We start from the raw sequence: 14,621 nt of genomic DNA, 5'->3' as shown, positions 1-14,621 counted from the left end.
GTTTGATTCCCTGCTCCCCCACATGTAACTGGTTGGGTGACTATGGCCTGTCATGGCCACGTTAAAGCTGTTCTGTCTGAGCAGTAATACTAGGGCTCTCTCAGCCTCACCTACCCCACAGGGGAGAGGAAAAGGCAGATTCTGGGGAGAGGAAAACGAAGATTGTAAGCCGCTTTGAGATTCAGCAGCATATTAAAACCAACTCTTCTTTTTGGGGAAGGGAAGGACCTCAGCAGGGTATAATGCCAAGAGTTCACCCTCCAAAGCGGCCACTTTCTCCAGAAAAACTGCAACCTGGGGATCAGTGGTAAGGGACCCCTCCCCGTCCAACCTGGAGGTTGGCAACCCAAATTGGAATCACAGGTGCCAGAAACAACATGACAAGTCCGTATCAGGCTCAGAGAGCTGGCCTTAAAAACACTCTCCAAACATATCGGCCTAGAGTTTGAATCCTGGCCAGTGGAGCGCTGTTCAGTCCGGGCTGGTCTTTCTTCACTTGGGAGCCCTTCGAAATGAGGCATGCTTAGCTCTCGGTGCCCAAGCAGGGAAGGGAGTATTTGTGCGTGGGAGGCATTACACCTTTCTGGTTGGGTTTCTTTTTGCCCTTGGCAAACATTCCACCCTGAACATCTGTAAAGCTCTCAATGATCCCTGGATTAAAGGTGTTATTTAAGTGCAAAGTCTTTGAGGGCTGTGATTATTTAGAAGGCTGGAGGGTTCTACAAAACCCAAAGACCTATTTAAAAGAGCCTCTTCACAGGTATTAGCGCAATACCGTTTCTACAGGAAAGCCTTTGCTCACTGCAAAATACAAACCCAATCATGTACACACCACAGCAAGGGGATAAATACTCTCGAGAGGCAGACAGTCCCGGATGTGAAGGCGGAATCTTTTCCTTGCTAAGGATTCAGTCTGCAGTCTGAGCTCAAATCCAGCTTCCAGTCATTGTGCCATAATCTGCTGACATTATGAGGATGGCGAAGGCAACTCTAAGCAGGAATGCTCTCTTTTCCCTGAGACTCATGCCTTAGGTAAAGGTAAAGATAAAGGTAAAGGTATCCCCTGTGCAAGCACCGGGTCATGTCTGACCCTTGGGGTGAGGCCCTCTAGCGTTTTCATGGCAGACTCAATACGGGGTAATTTGCCAGTGCCTTCCCCAGTCATTACCGTTTACCCCCCCCCCCCCCAGCAGCAAGCTGGGTACTCATTTTACCGACCTCGGAAGGATGGAAGGCTGAGTCAACCTTGAGCCGGCTGCTGGGATTGAACTCCCAGCCTCATGGGCAAGCCTTTTTCAGCCTTTTGACCATGGGGGAGCCCTTGAAATAATTCTTCAGGCTTCAAGGAGCCCTGGAATTGATGTCAGCTGGCCACACCTCCCTGCCACGCCCCTCTGGAAGTGACATCACCACCAGTGCTAGCAAGCAGGCTTGAGGAGAATTGGGGAGGGGGAGAGACAGGACTGGCCACATACGGAATGAGAAACAGAAGAGCCTCGCTTTACACCTCCCCTACCCCAATCACTAACCAAAGTCATCTAAACATACTTCACAGTCTTGCATTACTCTCATGAACAGGGAACCCTCAACGAGGAGGAAGTATCGCCGGGCAAATTCTACAAGTATATTCCAAGAAGGTCAATCGAGAAGACTCAAGACTTACATGAAGGGCAGGAGGCAAAGCATTCGAGCAGGACAGAGAGACAAAAGGGAGATCCAGCCAAGGTTCGGCTCCTTCAGGAATGAGTCAACGCCCAGGAAGTGGAAGAGCTTTTCAAACAGTTGCTGCACTTGGCAGAACCTTATCATGGATTTATCACCCTTCAGCACTTATCTTACCCAAACAATCGGTAGAAGAGCAGCTGATAAGGACTCCTGACCAGGTAATTTCAGCAATTAAACCTCCAGTATGCTGAAAGCATTTTTATATGCTGAGAACATATGTTAACATTCTTTCCACTTTGGACTGTAAAATCCCATTGCTCCTTCCTCTCCCCCTCGCAAACATGCAACTGGCCCCCTTCTATCACTGCCAGAATCTCTCTGAACTTCCAGCTGTCTTTTAGACCAGGGCCCGTTCTGCACACGTAAGATAAAATACTTTCAATGCTCTTTAGAAGTAGATTTTCCTGTTCCGCACAAGAAAATCCAGCTGCAAAAGGACATTAAAAGCGCATTATCCTATGTGTGCAGAATGGGCTGATGAACAGGTGTCTTTTGGGCTCCTTCCCTGGAAGTCTCAATAAAGCCATGATTACCTTCCTTAATCCCAAACGGCAGCTTTGTCCCCCCCCCAATGTCACTTTGGAGTCATCGTCAGAAGCAGCTCTTGAGGGCATGGATGTGCCCAGAGATCCTTCAAATCCCCCTTCAGCAAAACAAAAACAAAATCAGAAAAACCCCAGGAAATAAAAACACGGGGAGGCAAGTAAACTTTCCACCTTGGTGAGTACAAATCAGATGGTGGGTCTCAAGGTATACAGGTTAAAATGGAATCCCTGAAGCCACCTGATTGAGAACTACTTTATCCAGGCGCCCTGCTTTAGCACCAGAGAGAGATGATCCAATGGAATTAAACAGATCTACCACATAATTGAGTGGGATTTAAGGGGAGAGACACCAGGCAGGAATGGTGAAGCCAGTGACAGAAAGACAGGCAGACCCAGGGCGAGTTGAGAACAAAGTTCGAGTCCGGTGGCACCTTTAAGGCCAAGAATGTTTAATTCGTGGTATTAGCCCTTCTTAGCAATTGTCCCCTGCCACACACACACGTATACCCTACTTATATGCAGTGCTTGAGGAAGTCTCGTTTCACTGTTTCTGAAGAATTGTGCATACACCCAAAAGCTGATACCCGGAATTAAATTGTGCTGGTCTTAAAGATGTCCCTGGACTGAAATTCTCTTCTGTTGCTTCAGACCAACACCTGAATCCATCTACAAGGAAGGAAGGAGAACTCTGTTCTGTTAAGTTTGAAAGTACACTTACTGTTATATACTCCGTATTTCTGCAAACAAGGAATCAGGGAATTATGCTGGCATCTTGAGAATATTAGTTTGTTGGTTAACTGCCGTGTTTATGGCTATAAAAGTCAATCTGAAATCTTGGGGGAAGCAACAGAGGACATCTTGAATACCAGAGGTGGAACTCGGCACAGCGCAATGAAGAAGATTAATTGCTTTGGCACTGCTTGTTAGCATCCCCCTTGGGGTAGCCAGAGAACCATTTTGCAACTTGGGCCAATAGTACTTAGTTTTCATACACTGTTCACATCACAGAACTCCCGTGCCCCCCTCCAGAATCAGGAATGCACAGATGTGGCAGACTTTTGATTCTTGTGCCAGAATTTCTATACTATAATCCATGGATCCCTCTTGCCCATGGTTGACTAACTGGTAAGAAGAGGAAAAGTTGTTTCTTATATGCCGCTTTTTTCCACCCAAAGGAGTTTCAAAGCGGCTTATATTCGCGTTCTCTTTGTCTCCCCACAACAGACACCCTGTGAGGGAGGTGAGGCTGAGAGAGCTCTGATATTACTGAAGAAGAAGAAGAAGAAGAAGAAGAAGAAGAAGAAGAGTTGGTTCTTATATTCCACTTTTTTCTACCCAAAGCTTGAGTTCAAAATGAGAACTCATGGAATGCGATTGGTAGGGTTTTTAATTTAGACAAAGGGGCAGAATTGCAAACAGACACAAACAACAGAAAAGCAATCACTTCAACTGACAAGAGTGTTACGGGATTTTCCTGCAAGGCTTTTCTTCTTCTTCTTCTTTAGCTTCAATCAAAATTTAATGAATCAAGAAACGGAACCAGATGTGGAAAACTGTTTCCCTTAATAAATCATGATGTGTGCGGCTGGCACTGGAAATGCAAACTAATCTGTATAAATTACAAGAGTTAATGTGCTTATAAAAAATAATAGGATGTCTCCGTGGTTTTAATCACCAAAAAATGTATCTCGAATTTCAGGAAAGATTACAGAGCTCAAATACCGGGTTTTGCAAACACTCAGTCATCAAAGCAAGTTCCATAAGCATCTGCTGAGCAATCTCCATTTTTCCTTCCCAACGAGTGTGTGTAATTTACATCTGAACCCATCTTGGGTTCTTTCTCCCGATATGGATTTCACCACCTCACAGAACAGCATTGTGTTTCCTTTTAATGACTGTTGTGTACTTTTCCTATAAAGTCAACATCCACTAATACAAAGCATTGATTCTTTTTATACAGTGATGGGGAACAAATTACAGCTGTGGGAAGTGCAAGGCCTCGTGATCGTGTAGCCCAGCCTTTCTCGACTTTTTTTTTACCGTAGACAAGCCCCTGTAACATTCTCCAGGCTTGGAGAAGGCTGTGCGGAATATGGTTGGGGAGCAGAGCTGTGGACCCGCCCAACAAGGGCCCCTCCCCTTTCCACCCCCCTTCCAGGCCTGTCATTGGTCATTTTGGGAAGGGGGTGGTCAACATGACCATATGTGGTCATCTCACCTGATAAATGTTTAGCAGATTTTTAAAATATATTAAAAATTAATTAATACTCACCCTTTCAGGGCTGTTAAGAAACGTCAGGTTTCATGAAACCCTGGCTGACGAAGCCTGACATAGCCTATGGCTGCAAAACCCCCAACAAAGTGGGACCCTTGTGAAGGACAGATGGATCTTCTAATGCAGTGGTTCTCAACCTGGGGGTCGGGACTCCTTTGGGGGTTGAACAACCCTTTCAGAGGGGTCGCGGCAGGGCAGCTTGGCCAGAGATAGAGCGTTCGTCTGTCTGGAGCAGCAGAAAAGAGCGAGATCGGCATGGTGGGACAAGAGGCAGAATTGAACCGAGAAACCCCAGGGGGGGAAAAAACGATTTATATACAGTCATGAAAAATGGATCTTCAGGCCATTGGTCAGCTTCGGTTTAATTTCTGTGAAAGAACCCTTGCCTAATTTTATGCTTGGGGGTCACCTCAACAGGAGGAACTGTATTAAATGGTTGCGGCGTTAGGAAGGTTGAGAACCGCTGTTCTAATGGACGACTGCTTATGCAACGATGGATTTTGCTGGTTGCAGGGAACGCTTTACTTTCGGCCCAGGAGCAAAATGCTGGCTCCTTTGTGGGGGCCCCCGGCATCCTCGTTTTTTCCTCGCTCTTTCATTTTGCTGAGCAATGCCAGTTTCTAAGGCTCTAATCCCCTAATTAAAATATGCCACAGGGTGCTGCGATCCGGCGCATTGTCAGATGTTCCACGCTTGAATAGGCCATGGCTGAACATCACAAAATGGGGATGAATTCCCTTCTCTAATGAAGGCTCACACACAGTGACTGTTGACAGAGGCAGGTCATGTGCAAACACGCCTCAGACTGGGACGCCGCACGCCAAAGGGAAAGAACTCTCTGATGCACACTTCAGTCTGGTGCTTTTGAGGCACTGCTCTCCACCACAATTACAGAAAGGCAGAGCATGCCACATTCGCTGGAAGCCACCCTGAGTGGAGGCACTTGCCGTTCAGAGCACCCAATCTACCTGTCATGAACTGTCACAGTTCACATTTATAGCAGGCCACAAGCGCGTATTTATCAGAGGCAATTGCCCCCTGTAGACCTACCAATGGAGCAATACCACTTATCACATCAAAAGCGCTGCACGGAGGAATAAAAACGGTGCACACACCTTGCCGCGAGCTTCTGTCGCCCCTTCTCCACCTGCGGCTTGTTTGGCTTCAATTAAGGGCACGAGTGAGACTGCCTTGAAAGGTTTCCCAGCTGGGTTTTCGCAGCTAACTACGGCCACGTCCCCTGCTTCCCTTCCGGTTGGAGGAAGATCCTCTGAACCTCAGATCGCTCAGGGGCGTGTCCCATCCCAAAATATGTATGTGAAGTCACCTTCCTTTTTGTTCCTTTTTGGCTATTTGTGACTAATTTTTAAATGCACCATGCGCATGCAAACAAAAGCACATTTTGTTAGCAGACCCACAATCCTTGGCCTGCCACAAGGTCACGAGGGATGTCATTTGGGGCTGCCGAGGGGATACTACTCTGCCACCAAGATAACCCCAAATAAGGAGACAGCAATGGAAATAAGGATGGACTTTTGCCCAAGGAATCGATCAGGGAGGGGAGCTGTTTCACAGAACTCCGGAAAACGGGCCTTTTTGTGTTCATCCCATCCTGAGTTCTGTTGCCCACCTCAATAATGTTATGGTCCTATTCTCCAAAACCCTGGCTAGACTCTCTGAACCAAAGGAAGCAGATATGAATATCAGACAGAACTAGCCTGCCTCATTCATTTCTTTCATTTACTTCTTTTACACCACTGCAGGCATACTTCTCTGCCCTTGGAAGGGCCCCCACGGTGGCTAGCAAATTAAAATATCGGCAGCCATGCAGGGCCAGGCCTGTGCCTACGGTGTCCCAGCAGGGACAGAAAATGTCCCGTTTGGCTTCACAGTGCTGCGGAGCCAAATGGGGTGTTTTTTTAACCTTCCACAAAGGTGGTTTTGCATTGTCACGCATTCCCACCCTTGTGGAAGTAACCGCCCACCCTGCCACCCCGGAGAAATGCAGCGGAATCTTTCCACCCTGGCTGGCATGGGTACACGCTGAAATCCGGGGGGGGGGGACCGTGTACAAAAGGGCGGACTGTGTCCATTGCGACGGCCGCCGTACATAATGGATCTGAATGTGGAAGGAAACCAATCTAAGATATATTTTTCTTGGCTGGCTGGCATGGATTCAAACCCACCCCGCTTCTGCCAGAGCGGAGAGGTTTGCAGCATATGTTTTTTAGTAGTTTCGACTCTCTCTAAATATTTGCACAGAAACCTGTGTCATCGTTATGCGCACAGTATAACTTTGTTTGCTGTTGCTATCTGGCCAAGTTAAATTTAACTTTAATAAAAAGGATTGTAACTCGGCAAAGCCATAAACACAAACCTTGCATGATAATCAAGCCGTAAAAATGTGGTTTTTATTGGCACAAAGGAAACACAACGTGCTTTGACAGTCTATAGAGTTTTTGTCTTAATTCTGGTTTTACTGCGGTAAATGGAGTTTTCCCCACCCTAGGAGGACGGGAAAGGGAGACACGATGATCCCTCTAAGAAACAACCTGCCATGCAAAAATTTAGCAATTACCGAGCCAGGCTTTTCCTAGTAAAGGGACAAATCATGAGAAGAGCTTCTATTTCAACAGGTAAAATTTCCAGAAATAAGGGGGGGGGGGAAATCCCTGTCCGTCACCATTTTTGGGGGGTGGGGGGTGGGGGGGGAATGAGAATACAATTCTTTCCAAATTTAAACCTGATTTACTGCTTAATTAAAAACATAAAATGCATTTCTTATAATTCAGCCTATAAAATGCTAGGACTAGATATATTCATACAATTCAAAAGTATAGCTGTCTTGGTTTTCTACAAACAAAATGACGAATATACCCAATACTAGAGATGCAAACTGTACATTCTATGCAACTTTATTACATATATCTTAGTTTGGGGATGGCTTCTTCTCTGATATCAATAAGCGCTTTATTCTTTATTATATTATAAATATTTATATGCGATCTCTCCAGAGATTTGCTAGAAGTGACATGCTAAGTAAAACAGTATAATATGGGCTCTCAGAAGAACACCGTGGAAGGCCCACATCCAACTGGTGCTGAGGCAGCTTAATTGGTGCCCAGTTGAGTACCAGATCAGGTTCAAGGGGCTGGTTCCAGGCTTTAAGGCCATATGCAATGTACTTGAGGGACCGTCTGTCTACCTATGCCCGCCCTCCCTGCTGGGGTCTTCAGTTGGTGATCCCTGGTCCATGAGAAGTTCACCGGGCCAGAGGCAGGGCCTTCTTGGCTCAGGCCCCTGCCTGGTGGAATGAGGTTCCAGAAGAGCTGAGGACCTTGCCAGGACTAATGCAGTTCTGCAGGACCTACAAGACAGAACTCTTCTGCCAGGCCTTTGGTTGAAGTCAGGCTGATGAAAGGTCCGATTGCCCCTTCTCTGGGATTCTCACTGTGACATCACTCCTGGGAGATTTGGGTTTGGGACCTGGTACTGTCTGGTGGGGTTGGGTAAGGGATGGGGGCTAGGACTCTGAGGGTTTCTAGATTGTATTTCTGTATTTTTATATGATTGTATTGTATGTTTTATTTTTGTTAGCCTCTGAGAGACGGCAGGCCGGGAGCGGCGGCATACAAATATATAATTAATAAATAAATAACAAATAAATAAATAATCAAGTTGCACGATAAAAACCACCCAGACACGGAACACAGAACCTTCTGCAAGCAAAATCAGTGTTCTTCCACTGAGCCATGGGTTCTCTCCTTTTCTTGGGCACTGTAGCAGAGTACATCAGTATACTTTTCCAACAGAATGACTTGCTCTGCAGACAGCATGGTCACAGCTTGCCCCATTTCAAAAATCTTAAAATTCGTCATGATATGGATTTGGCACTTCTGTCGTTACAGCCCAACCAATGACTCGCATTGGTTGTAATATTTGGCAACAGGCAGGATTTCTTGGTCAGTTAAGTGTGCAATTCCCAAGAGATCTAGAAATGCCGTTTGCATCTTACTCCTAGGGGATCAAGCGGCAGCTGCATCTTAGAAGAAGCTTAATCTTTCCTTGGGGAACTAGCATGTTAACTAGTTCATTTAAATTCGGAGGCCAAAATAACTTATCCAATGATTTGGTACCCCAGGTTTATTGTGCTAGTAATGAGCTACTGAAATACATTTGAGGTGATGATCTTTAACGTGGCTTTGGTCACAACACCCGTGGGAGACAGGAATGGTCACAACTGGTGTTTTTACAGATACAGAAACAATGCCCAAAGGGAGGGGCAATATTGCTACATGTGCAAGGGAAAAAATTGGGTTAATGCATATTGGATTATATTGGACCCCTAAAATATCAGTATTTCTCGATATTCTAACTTTGCTTCCAAGGTCTGACAAGATCAGGATAGCCTGAGCTATCTGGGTCAGGGCATTTAAATATTGATGATGATATTATCCTTTCAGTTGTGTCCGGCGATTCTATAGGAAAGTTTTTGCCATACGTTTCTGTCTCTGGCCGCTTCTTTCAGTTGGTTCATGGTCATCCCTGTATCGGCTTTGATCGTGTCGAGCCAGCGGATCCTTTGGCGACCACATTTCTTTTTGCCGCTGACCATGCCGAGCATGAAAGATTCTGAATATTACTCATGTTAAAAACCCACATACCCCTCCCTGACCACGTGAAAAGAGTGCGTCGGCTGTATCCTGGTCTAGGTTTTGCCCTCGCAGGCCAGCTTCTTATGCACAGAAACCACCATGCGATCTCAGCTTGCGTTCTGAAAATGCAAATTCCCCAACCGAAGCCAGGCTTCGGGATAGCCTGGCTAACCCGTTCAATGCCTTTGCTATAAATGGCCTGCCCAATAGCAAGTTGAATCTATAGCAGTTTAAACACTCTAGGCTCATTGACCTCAACTTACTTGGAAGGGTGTACCTCTGCTTAGTGCTGCACTGTGGGCTGGGGTTTGTTAAAGCTTCTCACAATAAACCGGGGACAGCCAGGGAGTGGTTCACACAGTTAAAAACAGCTTGCTCTTTTAGATGTCACTTGCTCTTTTAGGTGTGGACAAGACTGCATAGTGGATGTACTCCCTTATAGCAGCCTTTCTCTACTTTTTTTTTTTACCATTGGGAAACCACTGAAACGTTCTTCAGGCTTCAAGAAACCTCAGAAATGGTGCGATCATGCAGAATATGGTTGGGAACCAGCGGAGCTTAAACAGTTCTGCAGGGCCTGCAAAACGGAGCTCTTCCGCCAGGCTTTTGGTTGAGGTCGACCTGAATTCAATCACTTCCCGTTGGCCCCTGAGGCCCCTTCCCATGAGAACCACCACTGATATGACCATCCTACAGGGCTGTCAGTATTTTACAGTTAAAATTGGATGTTCTCACCACGTTTGTTCCATTATGTTACTGTTCTCCTGTCAGGACTGTTTCACATTTGTTCAATTAATCATGTTATTTGTACCGTTTTTTTCTCCAGCTCCATATAAACCGCCCTGAGCCTCAGGGGAGGGCAGTATATAAATATGATACATAAATAAAATGCTCACTCAGGGGACCCCCTTCCCACCCCCTCCTGGCCCATCACTGGCCATTTGGGGAGGGAGGAGTGAGTCGACATGACCATATATGGTCATAGCACCTGATAAATATTTAACAATTTTTTTAAAAAATTAATTACCCATTCAGAAAACCCTTCCAGGGCCACCAGGAAACCCCAGGGTTTCACAAAACCCTGGATGAGAAAGCCTGATTTTGGTACATGCTGGTTTCCTTACAAGACAGAGGGCTGAAGCAGACATTTTGAAAGGAACTGAAATCTATCAAATATTTAAGAACACGTGTATGAAAAAAACAAGATCCATGTTCAAAAACATAGGCTGATCATGTCATCAACAAGGTTGTCAGCTCTGAGTTTGAAAAAAACTGGACGTTTTGGGGGTGGAGCCTGAAGAGGGTGGAATTTAGGAAGGGGAGGGACTTCCATGGGGCATAATACCACGGAGTCCACCTTCCAAAGTGGCCATTTTCTTCTGGTGACTTGATTTGTTTCCAGGAGATCAGCTGCAATTCCAGGAGATCTTCAGCTGCCAGCTGGAAGCTGGCGACCTTAGTTATCAAAGTGAACCCGGAGCACAGCACGTACGATGATTGAAAGGGAAAAAAAATAAGTCAATGCAAAGGGCAGATAACTTCGGTATTTTATAATGCGGCAATTCTCCTCAGTATCGGAAAGGAGAAGCCATTATTGTCTTTAGGCTTTCTAGATACAACAAATAATGTCCACAAATGCACCTTCTGACCTGTTATGAAAAGCTCAAACTGTCTATCAAACAAGAATTGCCGTGATACTGAATAGCTTGTGAGAACATAAATTATTTAATGATACGTCAGGTTAGTCAACACGAAGCCATAACTCTCAAGGAGGCCGATAAGCGATAAAAAGGTAAAAATTCAGGGTCATTTCCACGGCTTTATCTTATCACCTCTGGTGGAACATTAACCGGCCAGATTCAGAATATGCCAGCCACTGTAATTTGGCAGCAAACTGGTCTGATTAGGAAACGCCCAAGGCTCAGAACTTTGTTCAGTGATATCTGCTAACAATACAATCTTGTTTTTGATCATAGAGTCATAGGATCATAGAGTTGGAAGCGACCTCTTGGGTCATCTAATCCAACCCCCTGCACTATGCAGGCCACTCACCACCCTATCACTCAGCCCCTGTAACCTGCCACCCCCTTGAACCTTCACAGAATCAGCAACTCTTCAAGAGAAGTCAGAGGAGAAGAAGTCCGTTTTGGAATTCGTTTTTAGAATTTTGGTCTCCTGAGCTCAGAAATAAAACAAGGTTTATTGAATTCTTTATTGGCTCTGCTATTGATATCGCGGGCAGTGGATGTGTACGTTTTTAGAGGTCCACAGAAGATGATGGCGAACGTTGACATTTGCTGGCGACTCTTAAGATTGCAGGAGGCCTAGAGGGAAATGCTACATATAAATGTCAAAGTCAGCTAAATGTCCTCATTTCAGCCACCTGTCAATCAAGAGCGTTTGCTGAATATCAAACGGAAGGCGGAAACATTTTGAACATTACCTGTTTAGCCTAACATTTTATGAATGGCTGGAAAACCTCAATATTTACTGTCTTCTGGATGTATGCTAGAACATATACATGCCCATCGACTCCGTCTGACAACTGGAAAACTTCACATCACAATGATAAAAAAAACAAAAAACATTGACATGCCAATCCAATGGTTTCCTTCAGATGTTGGAGAATCAACACCCTAAAAGGCATTTCTTTATCAGAAATACATTTCTACTGATTTCTGTATAGGGAACTTGTACAGCCCCTGACCTGGTTGGCCCAGGCTAGCTTTCTCTCAGCAGACCTCGGAAGCTAAGTAGGATTGGTCCCAGTTATAATTTGGATGGGAGGCACTAAGGAATTCCAGCGTTGCTAACAGAGGCAAGCAATGGTAAAGGACTTCTGAAAGCCTCTTGTTTTGCAAACCCTAAGTCAGCTGTGACCTGACAGTGCTTTCTAGCACCACCACCAACAAGAAGAAGAGTTGGTTTTATATGCTGCTTTTCTCTACCAGAAGGAGTCTCAAAGCGGCTTACATTTGCCTTCCCTTTTCTCTCCCCACAATGGACACCCTGTGAGGGAGGTGAGGCTGAGACAGCCCTGATATTACTGCTCAATCGGAACAGTTTTATCAGTGTGGTGGCGAGCCCAAGGTCACCCAGCTGGCTGCATGTGGGGGAGTGGAGAATCACACTAGGCTCACCCAAGAAGTCAGCGCTCCTAACCACTACACCAAGCTGGCTCTCCTTCCTGGTGGATATCCTCCTACTAATACACTAAATAATGATAAAACGACCCTCAACATGTGCATCCGAATGCACACCAGAGAGCCACACTGGAGTCCTTGGAGCTAGATGCTATCATTCATTCATTCATTCATTCATTCATTCATTCATTCATTCATTCATTCATATTTTATTACTTTTTTATACCGCCTCCCTTGCAGCTCAGGGTGGTTTACCATGAATTCATAGAACAATACAGAGAATTCTAAGATTTCAGCCTTATAACTTTAACTGTACAACCATTAAATGCATAACTGTGGTATGAATTTTCGGAGAGTGTGTTGCCAGGTCAGGAATCGCCCTATACTGTTTTCCGATTGGGTGCAATTTGCTGGTGGCGGGAGGGGCTCCTGGGGGCTCAAAGTTGGGGGTGTGGTTTCCCATTAGCCTCGACCGAAAGCCTGGTGGAAGAGCCCAGTTTAGCATCTCTTTAGGAACTCCCCCTTCTCCCTGCCACCGTATTTCTTGTGCACTTTTCAGGATAAATGTTGTGCATGTCTACACCCTCCTGTTCAAACAGCACCCGTCTTTAGTCATCTTGGCACCGAACTTTAAAAACCTGCGTTTGAAAGATTTAGTTATGACATCTCTCGGGATAATCGCTGTGTGTTTTTCACGAGGCAGTCAAAAATTGAGGTCTTCACGTTGATCGCTTGGACGTGTCGCCACAGGTGAATACGCTGCACCCATCCGTGGGATTAAACCCAAAGGTACCAAAGCTGGGCTAACAAAAGAGGCAACTGAAAGGGAAAGCGGGGAAGGAGGGAGATCCTAACCCGGTACCTGTGTCTCGTATTCAAACCGCTAATGTGCGGTTTTATTAATCACTGTTACAGCTTGTGTGGAGAAACCCCCTGCAACTACTGTCAAATGGTGGGTGGTAAGAGCTCAAGCATAACAGAAGGGGATTGCCGAAATAAATCCTCCTATCCTAAGCCTGCAGCCACACATTGGATCATGTTAGATTGTGTTAGATCTCAGGAATTAAGGAGATTTAATTTAAGTTGACTGAACTCGGGAAAGAAGGCATTCCAGCAAGAGCCAAGTGGTGAAGAACGGGTCTTCCTTTAAAAAAAAAAAAAAAAGAGCTAAGATGTTGAGAGGGTGGCATGGGAAGATAGACAGGGGGATACCGCCCTTGCAAAAAACAACAAACAAACAAAAACCCACACATACACACAAAAAAACAACCTATCCTCTGGATTTACCCAACTAGCGATACTAGAGACCTGATGTATTGACGTTGGGTCCTTATCGTATTTGTGTCCTGCCCTCCTTCATGGCAGCATTTTAAATGCCCGAACTCCCACAATTCCGCAGGCCCTGCAAAAGGGAGCTCCTCCACCAGGCATTCGCTTGAGTCTGACAAACCCAATAACATCGGCTGGTCCCAGACACCCCCCTCCATATCCCGAAGCAGCCTGACCTCCCTGGGGGTTGTCGTTCTGTTTGAGTTGTCCTTCTGCTTGAAGCCTCTGTTAGCTTATTGTTGACATGTTATTTACGACTGCATTTGCATTCAGACTGTTCTATGTACTACCCCTGCAGTGTTTTCTGTGAACCGCCCTGAGCCGTACGGGAGGGTGGTATAAAAACCTAATAAACAAAGAAACAAACAAACAAATAAGAGGGTGTGTTTCACTCTGAAGCAGGTTATGCCAAAAGACCATGATGGGTCCCTTCTTACTGAATGAGGATTTGAACCTAGGGCTCTCTGATCCACATCTGTTAGACCTCTCTTGCATTAATGTGCAGATTGAAGAAGAAAAGCACATGCCCACAGAGAGGTGAATAAAGCGACTCAAGTGTACTATTGACTGGATATACCTGCCCCTAAATATCCAACATCTCATTTCTCAGTTTACAGAGAGAATAGAGAGAGAATAACAGACTTCTGGTCTTGTTCCTTTCTCCTGCTCATGCCCGTACAATCACCGTAAACTGCATACAGGGCCTGATGGCAGATCTTATGACGATGGCTTACCCCTTGGAAGAAAAGCAGCTCCTCCACTTTGGAGCCACAGATTAAACGGAGAGCACAAATCTCTGGCTACCACCTGACCTGGGTAGCCCAAGGCAGCACTGATCCCATCAAATCTCGGAAACTAAGCAGGGTCGGTCCTGGCTAACACTTGGAAGGGCAGATTCCAAGGAATACCAGGGTCTTGACGCAGGGGCAGGCAGGGGCAAACCACCTCC

General features: G+C 45.7%; 1 protein-coding gene across 27 annotated transcripts in view; it reads right to left on the bottom strand.

Annotated features, from left to right (window-relative positions):
- The window catches only part of FBRSL1 (fibrosin like 1), a 668,249-nt gene that overhangs the window by 444,524 nt on the left and 209,104 nt on the right, over nucleotides 1–14,621 (bottom strand). Inside the window, exon 1 of one of the 27 annotated variants that reach the window (XM_077309272.1) lies at nucleotides 1,664–1,726. The exons of 25 other annotated variants lie outside the window; for them this stretch is intronic. The gene's annotated coding sequence lies outside the window, so the exon portion shown is untranslated. Of the gene's footprint in view, nucleotides 1–1,663; nucleotides 1,727–14,621 lie in introns of those variants that run through there. One more of the 27 variants, XM_077309273.1, reaches the window with a different exon arrangement.

The sequence above is a fragment of the Paroedura picta genome, chromosome 13 (genome assembly GCF_049243985.1).
Source record: "Paroedura picta isolate Pp20150507F chromosome 13, Ppicta_v3.0, whole genome shotgun sequence".
NCBI lineage: Eukaryota > Metazoa > Chordata > Lepidosauria > Squamata > Gekkonidae > Paroedura > Paroedura picta.
Note: the sequence above shows the minus strand (reverse complement) of the source record. Positions and strands in the feature narration are given on the sequence as shown.